This window comes from Colletes latitarsis, unplaced genomic scaffold (assembly GCF_051014445.1).
Source record: "Colletes latitarsis isolate SP2378_abdomen unplaced genomic scaffold, iyColLati1 scaffold0013, whole genome shotgun sequence".
Lineage (NCBI taxonomy): Eukaryota > Metazoa > Arthropoda > Insecta > Hymenoptera > Colletidae > Colletes > Colletes latitarsis.
Window position 1 is genome coordinate 23534507 of NW_027488368.1, and position 9682 is coordinate 23544188.

Sequence of the window (9682 nt, forward strand, 5' to 3'; positions counted from 1 at the left end):
AAAGTATGAGTCTGATGAGTGAAAATCCCAGGCCTAACCTAGACCTAACATGCGTTATCCTCAATAATATTGATCGCAACCAGGTTTAATGGACTGTTTCAGTGTTGTACTTCATTACTACGTGATGCAATCCAGAAAAAGCCCTGGATCTTGCCATCAAGTATGAGAAATATGCGAAAGAATGAGCCTGATGGGAGCAAATCCCAGACCTAACCTAGACCTAACATGAATTATTATCTAAAACATTGATCAAAACCAGGTTTGATTGACTGTTTCAGTGTGGTACCACATTACTACGTGATCCATTCCAGAAATAGCCCAGGATCCAGCAATGAAGTATGAGAAATATGCGAAAGTATGAGCCTGATGAGGGCAAATCCTAGACCTAACCCAGACCTAACACGCGTTATCCTCTAAAATATTGATCGCAACCAGGTTTAATGGACTGTTTCAGTGTGGTACCACACTACTGCGTGATCCAAACCAGAAAAAACCCAGGATCCGTTCAACAAGTATGTGAAGAATGCGAAAGTATGAGCCTGATGAGGGCAAATCCCAGACCTATCCCAGACCTAACTTGCGTTGTCCTCTAAGATATTGATGGAAACCAGGTTTAATTTACTGTTTCAGTGTTGTACTTCATTACTACGTGATGCAATCCAGATAAAGCCCAGGATCTAGCCATCAAGTATGAGAAATATGCGAAAGAATGTGCCTGATGAGAGCAAATCCTAGACCTAACCTAGACCTAACATGAATTATTCTCTAAAATATTGATCGAAACCAGGTTTAATGGACTGTTTCAGTGTGGTCCCACATTACTACGTGATCCAAACCAGAAAAAACCCAGGATCCGTTCAACAAGTATGTGAAGAATGCGAAAGTATGAGTCTGATGAGGGCAAATCCCAGGCCTAACCTAGACCTAACATGCGTTATCTTCTAAAATATTGAGCGAAACCAGGTTTAATGGACTGTTTCAGTGTGGTACCACACTACTTCGTGATCAAAACCAGAAAAAATCCAGGATCTGTTCAACAAGTATGTGAAAAACGCGAGAGTATGAGCCTGATGGGGGCAAATCTTAGACCTATCCCAGACCTAAGATGCGTTATCCTCTAAAATATTTATCCAGACCAGGTTTCATTGAATGTTTCAGTGTGGTACCACATTACTATGTGATCCAAACCAGTAAAAACACAGGATCTAGCCATCAAGTATGAGAAATATGCGAAAGAATGAGTCTGATGAGTGAAAATCCCAGGCCTAACCTAGACCTAACATGCGTTATCCTCAAAAATATTGATCGAAACCTGGTTTAATCGACTTCTTCAGTGTGGTACCACATTACTACGTGATACAATCCTGAAACAGCCCAGGATATAGCCATGAAGTATGAGAAATATGCGAAAGTATGAGCCTGATGAGGGCAAATCCCAGACCTATCCCAGACCTAGCTTGCGTTGTCCTCTTAGATATTGATGGAAACCAGGTTTAATTTACTGTTTCAGTGTGGTACCACATTACTACGTGATCCAAACCAGAAAAAACCCAGGATCAGTTCAACAAGTATGTGAAAAACGCGAGAGTATGAGCCTGATGAGGGCGAATCCCAGACCTATCCCAGACCTAACTTGCGTAATCCTCTAAAATATTGATCGAAACCAGGTTTAATTGACTGTTTCAGCGTGGTACCACATTACTACGTGATACAATCCAGAAACAGCCCAGGATCTAGCCATGAAGTATGAGAAATATGCGAAAGTACGAGCCTGATAAGGGCAAATCCTAGACCTAACCCAAACCTAACATGCGTTATCCTCTAAAATATTTATCAAGACCAGGTTTAATTGAATGTTTCAGTGTGGTACCACATTACTACGTGAACCAAACCAGAAAAAACCCAGGATCCGTTCAACAAGTATGTGAAGAATGCGAAAGTATGAGTCTGATGAGTGAAAATCCCAGGGCTAACCTAGACCTATCATGCGTTATCCTCTAAAATATTGATCCAAACCAGGTTTAATTGACTGTTTCAGTGTTGTACTTCATTACTACGTGATGCAATCCACAAAAAGCCCAGGATGTGGCCATCAAGTATGAGAAATATGCGAAAAACGAGCCTGATGAGAGCAAATCCCAGACCTAACCTAGACCTAACATGCGTTATCCTCAAAAATATTGATCGAAACCTGGTTTAATCCACTGTTCCAGTGTGGTACCACATTACTACGTGATCCAAACCAGAAAAAACCCAGGATCAGTTCAACAAGTATGTGGAAAACGCGATAGTATGAGCCTGATGAGGGCGAATCCCAGACCTATCTCAGACCTAACTTGCGTTATCCTCTAAAATATTGATCGAAACCAGGTTCAATTGACTGTTTCAGCGTGGTACCACATTACTACGTGATACAATTCAGAAATAGCCCAGGATCTAGCCATGAAGTATTAGAAATATGCGAAAGTATGAGCCTGATGAGGGCAAATCCTAGACCTAACCCAGACCTAACATGCGTTATCCTCTAAAATATTGATCGAAACCAGGTTTAATGGACTGTTTCAGTGTGGTACCACACTACTACGTGATCCACACCAGAAAAAAACCCAGGATCCGTTCAACAAGTATGTGAAGAATGCGAAAGTATGAGTCTGATGAGTGAAAATCCGAGGCCTAACCTAGGCCTAACATGCGTTATCCTCTAAAATATTGATCGATACCAGGTTTAATGGACTGCTTCAGTGTGGTACCACTTTACTACGTGATCCAAACCAGAAAAAACCCAGGATCAGTTCAACAAGTATGTGGAAAACGCGATAGTATGAGCCTGATGAGGGCAAATCCCAGACCTATGCCAGCCCTAACTTGCGTTATCCTCTAAAATATTGATCGAAACCAGGATTAATTGACTGTTCCTGTGTGGTACCACATTACTACGTGATCCAATCCAGAAATAGCCCAGGATCTAGCCATGAAGTATGAGAAACATGCGAAAGTATGAGCCTGACGAGGGCAAATCCTAGACCTAACCCAGACCTAACATGCGTTATCCTCTAAAATATTCATCAAGACCAGGTTTAATTGAATGTTTCAGTGTGGTACCACATTACTACGTGATCCAAACCAGTAAAAACCCAGTATCCGTTCAACAAGTATGTGAAGAATGCGAAAGCATGAGTCTGATGAGTGAAAATCCCCGGCCTAACCTAGACATAACATGCGTTATCCTCAAAAATATTGATCGAAACCAGGTTTAATCGACTGTTTCAGTGTGGTACCACACTACTACGTGACCCAAACCAGAAAAAACCCAGGATCTGTTCAACAAGTATGTGGAAAACGCGAAAGTATGAGCCTGATGAGGGCAAATCCCAGACCAATGCCAGACCTAACTTGCGTTATCCTCTAAAATATTGATCGAAACCAGGTTTAATTGACTGTTTCAGCGTGGTACCACATTACTACGTGATACAATTCAGAAATAGCCCAGGATCTAGCCATGAAGTATTAGAAATATGCGAAAGTATGAGCCTGATGATGGCAAATCTTAGACCTAAGCCAGACCTAACATGCGTTATCCTCTAAAATATTGATCGAAACCAGGTTTAATGGACTGTTTCGGTGTGGTACCACACTACTACGTGATCCAAACCAGAAAAAAACCCAGGATCCGTTCGACAAGTATGTGAAGAATGCGAAAGTATGAGTCTGATGAGTGAAAATCCGAGGCCTAACCTAGGCCTAACATGCGTTATCCTCAAAAATATTGACCGAAACCTGGTTTAATCGACTTCTTCAGTGTGGTACCACATTACTATGTGATCCAAACCAGAAAATAACTCAGGATCTGTTCAACGAGTATGTGAAGTCTGCGAAAGTATGAGTCTGATGAGTGCAAATCCCAGACCTATCCCAGACCTAACATGCGTTATCCTCTAAACTATTGATCCAAACCAGGTTTAATGGACTGTTTCAGTGTGGTACCACACTACTGCGTGATCCAAACCAGAAAAAACCCAGGATCCGTTCAACAAGTATGTGAAGAATGCGGAAGTATGAGTCTGATGAGTGAAATGCCAGGGCTAACCTAGACCTATCATGCGTTATCCTCTAAAATATTGATCCAAACCAGGTTTAATGGACTGTTTCAGTGTGGAACCAATTTACTACGTGATCCAAAGCAGAAAAAACCCTCGATCAGGTCAACATGGATGTTAAAACTGCGAAAGTATGACCCTGATGAGGACAAATCGCAGACCTAACCTAGACCTAACATGCGTTATCCTCAAAAATATTGACCGAAACCTGGTTTAATCGACTTCTTCAGTGTGGTACCACATTACTATGTGATCCAAACCAGAAAATAACTCAGGATCTGTTCAACAAGTATGTGAAAAACGCGAAAGTATGAGCCTGATGAGGGCAAATCCTAGACCTAACCCAGACCTAACATGCGTTATCCTCTAAAATATTGATCGAAACCAGGTTTAATGGACTGTTTCAGTGTGGTACCACACTACTACGTGATCCAAACCAGAAAAAAACCCAGGATCTAGCCATGAAGTATGAGAAATATGCGAAAGTATGAGCCTGATGAGGGCAAATCCTAGACCTAACCCAGACCTAACATGCGTTATCCTCTAAAATATTTATCAAGACCAGGTTTAATTGATTGTTTCAGTGTGGTCCCACATTACTACGTGATCCAAACCAGAGAAAACCCAAGATCCGTTCAACAAGTATGTGAAGAATGCGAAAGTATGAGTCTGATGAGTGAAAATCCCAGGCCTAACCAAGACCTAACATGCGTTATCCTCAAAAATATTGATCGAAACCTGGTTTAATCGAGTGTTTCAGTGTGGTACCTCATTACTACGTGATCCAAACCAGAAAAAACCCAGGATCAGTTCAACAAGTATGTGGAAAACGCGATAGTATGAGCCTGATGAGGGCGAATCCCAGACCTATCTCAGACCTAACTTGCGTTATCCTCTTAAATATTGATGGAAACCAGGTTTAATTGACTGTTTCAGTGTTGTGCTACATTACTACGTGATGCAATCCAGAAATAGCCCAGGATCTAGCCATGAAGTATGAGAAATATGCGAAAGTATGAGCCTGATGAGGGCAAATCCTAGACCTAAGCCAGACATAACTTGCGTTATCCTCTAAAATATTTATCAAGACCAGGTTTAATTGAATGTGTCAGAGTGGTACCACATTACTACCAGAACCAAACCAGTAAAAACACAGGATCCGTCCAACAAGTATGTGAAGAATGCGAAAGTATAAGTCTGATGAGTGAAATTCCCAGGACTAACCTAGACCTAACATGCGTTATCCTCAATCATATTGATCGAAACCAGGTTTAATCGACTGTGTCAGTGTGGTACCGCATTACTACGTGATCCAAACCAGAAAAAAACCCAGGATCTGTTCAACGAGTATGTGAAGTTTTGCGAAACTTTGAGTCTGATGAGGGCAAATCTCAGAACTATCCCAGGCCTAACATGCGTTATCCTCTAAAATAGTGATCGAAACCAGGGTTAATTGACTGTTTCAGTGTGGTTCTACATTACTACGTGATGCAATCCAGAAATAGCCCAGGATCTAGCCATGAAGTATGAGAAATATGCGAAAGTATGAGTCTGATGAGGGCAAATCCCAGACCTATCCCAGACCTAAATTGCGTTATCCTCTAAAATATTTATCAAGACCAGGTTTAATTGAATGTTTCAGTGTGGTACCGCATTACTACGTGATCCAAACCAGTAAAAACACAGGATCCGTTCAACAAGTATGTGAAGAAGGCGAAAGTATGAGTCTGATGAGGGCAAATCCCAGGCCTAACGTAGACCTAACATGCGTTATGCTCAAAAATATTGATCGAAACCAGGTTTAATCGACTGTTTCAGTGTGGTACTGCATTACTACGTGATCCAATCCACAAAAAGCCCAGAATCTGCCCATCAAGTATGAGAAATATGCGAAAGTACGAGCCTGATGAGAGCAAATCCCAGACCTAACCTAGACCTAACTTGCGTTATCCTCTAAAATATTTATCAAGACCAGGTTTAATCGACTGTGTCAGTGTGGTACCGCATTACTACGTGATTCAAACCAGAAAAAAACCCAGGATCTGTTCAACGAGTATGTGAAGTGTGCGAAACTTTGAGTCTGATGAGGGCAAATCTCAGAACTATCCCAGACCTAACATGCGTTATCCTCTAAAATAGTGATCGAAACCAGGGTTAATTGACTGTTTCAGTGTGGTTCTACATTACTACGTGATCCAATCCAGAAAAAGCCCAGGATCTAGCCATCAAGTATGAGAAAGATGCGAAAGAATGAGCCTGATGAGAGCAAATCCCAGACCTAACCTAGACCTAACAGGCGTTATCCTCAAAAACATTGATCGAAACCAGGTTTAATCGACTGTTTCAGTGTGGTACCACATTACTACGTGATCCAAACCAGAAAAAAACCCAGGGTCTGTTCAACAAGTATGTGAAGTATGCGAAAGTATGAGTCTGATGAGGGCTAATGCCAGGCCTAACCTAGACATAACATGCGTTATCCACTAAAATATTGATCGAATCGAGGTTGAGTGGACTGTTTCAGTGTGGTACCACACTACTGCGTGATCCAAACCAGAAAAAAACCCAGGATCTGTTCAACAAGTATGTGAAAAATGCGAAAGTATGATCCTGACGAGGGCAAATCCCAGACCTATCCCATACCTAACTTGTGTTGTCCTCTAAAATATTGATGGAAACCAGGTTTAATTGACTGTTTCAGTGTGGTACTACATTACTACGTGATGCAATCCAGAAATAGCCCAGGTTCTAGCTATGAATTATGAGAAATATGCGAAAGTATGAGCCTGATGAGGGCAAATCCTAGACCTAACCCAGACCTAACATGCGTTATCCTCAAAAATATTGATCGAAACCAGGTTTAATGGACTGTTTCGGTGTGGTACAACATTACTACGTGATCCAAACCGGAAAAAAACCCAGGATCTGTTCAACAAGTATGTGAAGTATGCGAAAGTATGAGTCTGATGAGGGCAAATCCCAGGCCTAACCCAGACCTAACTTGCGTTGTCCGCTAAAATATTGATGGAAACCAGGTTTAATTCACAGTTACAGTGTTGTACTACATTACTACGTGATGCAATCCAGAAATAGCCCAGGATCTAGCCATGAAGTATGAGAAATATGCGAAAGTATGAGCCTGATGGGGGCAAATCCTAGACCTTACCCAGACATAACTTGCGTTATCCTCTAAAATATTGATCGAAACCAGGTTTAATTGACTGCTTCAGTGTGGTGCCACATTACTACGTGATCCAATCTATAAATAGCCCAGGATCTAGCCATGAAGTATGAGAAATATGCGAAAGTATGGGTCTGATGGGGGCAAATCCCAGTCCTAACCTGGACCTAGCATGCCTTATCCTCAAAAATATTTATCAAGACAAGGTTTAATTGAATGGGTCAGTGTGGTACAATATTACTAGGTGAACCAAACCAGTAAAAACACAGGATCCGTTCAACAAGTATGTGAAGAATGCGAAAGTATGAGTCTGATGAGTGAAAATCCCAGGCCTAACCTAGACCTTACATGCGTTATCCTCAAAAATATTGATCGAAACCAGGTTTAATCGACTGTTTCAGTGTGGTACCACATTACTACGTGATCCAAACCAGAATAAAACCCAGGATCTGTTCAACGAGTATGTGAAGTGTGCGAAACTTTGAGTCTGATGAGGGCAAATCTCAGAACTATCCCAGACCTAACATGCGTTATCCTCTAAAATAGTGATCGATACCAGGGTTAATTGACTGTTTGAGTGTGGTTCTACATTACTACGTGATCCAATCCAGAAAAAGCCCACGATCTAGCCATCAAGTATGAGAAATACGCGAAAGAATGAGCCTGATGAGAGCAAATCCCAGACCTAACCTAGACCTAACATGTGTTATCCTCAAAAATATTGATGGAAACCAGGTTTCGTTGACTGTTTCAGTGTGGTACTACATTACTACGTGATGCAATCCAGAAAAAACCCAGGATCTGTTCAACAAGTATGTGAAAAACGCGAAAGTATGAGCCTGATGAGGGCAAATCCTAGACCTAACCCAGACCTAACATGCGTTATCCTCTAAAATATTGATCGAAACCAGGTTTAATGGACTGTTTCAGTGTGGTACCACACTACTACGTGATCCAAACCAGAAAAAAACCCAGGATCTAGCCATGAAGTATGAGAAATATGCGAAAGTATGAGCCTGATGAGGGCAAATCCTAGACCTAACCCAGACCTAACATGCGTTATCCTCTAAAATATTTATCAAGACCAGGTTTAATTGATTGTTTCAGTGTGGTCCCACATTACTACGTGATCCAAACCAGAGAAAACCCAAGATCCGTTCAACAAGTATGTGAAGAATGCGAAAGTATGAGTCTGATGAGTGAAAATCCCAGGCCTAACCAAGACCTAACATGCGTTATCCTCAAAAATATTGATCGAAACCTGGTTTAATCGAGTGTTTCAGTGTGGTACCTCATTACTACGTGATCCAAACCAGAAAAAACCCAGGATCAGTTCAACAAGTATGTGGAAAACGCGATAGTATGAGCCTGATGAGGGCGAATCCCAGACCTATCTCAGACCTAACTTGCGTTATCCTCTTAAATATTGATGGAAACCAGGTTTAATTGACTGTTTCAGTGTTGTGCTACATTACTACGTGATGCAATCCAGAAATAGCCCAGGATCTAGCCATGAAGTATGAGAAATATGCGAAAGTATGAGCCTGATGAGGGCAAATCCTAGACCTAAGCCAGACATAACTTGCGTTATCCTCTAAAATATTTATCAAGACCAGGTTTAATTGAATGTGTCAGAGTGGTACCACATTACTACCAGAACCAAACCAGTAAAAACACAGGATCCGTCCAACAAGTATGTGAAGAATGCGAAAGTATAAGTCTGATGAGTGAAATTCCCAGGACTAACCTAGACCTAACATGCGTTATCCTCAATCATATTGATCGAAACCAGGTTTAATCGACTGTGTCAGTGTGGTACCGCATTACTACGTGATCCAAACCAGAAAAAAACCCAGGATCTGTTCAACGAGTATGTGAAGTTTTGCGAAACTTTGAGTCTGATGAGGGCAAATCTCAGAACTATCCCAGGCCTAACATGCGTTATCCTCTAAAATAGTGATCGAAACCAGGGTTAATTGACTGTTTCAGTGTGGTTCTACATTACTACGTGATGCAATCCAGAAATAGCCCAGGATCTAGCCATGAAGTATGAGAAATATGCGAAAGTATGAGTCTGATGAGGGCAAATCCCAGACCTATCCCAGACCTAACTTGCGTTATCCTCTAAAATATTTATCAAGACCAGGTTTAATTGAATGTTTCAGTGTGGTACCGCATTACTACGTGATCCAAACCAGTAAAAACACAGGATCCGTTCAACAAGTATGTGAAGAAGGCGAAAGTATGAGTCTGATGAGGGCAAATCCCAGGCCTAACGTAGACCTAACATGCGTTATGCTCAAAAATATTGATCGAAACCAGGTTTAATCGACTGTTTCAGTGTGGTACTGCATTACTACGTGATCCAATCCACAAAAAGCCCAGAATCTGCCCATCAAGTATG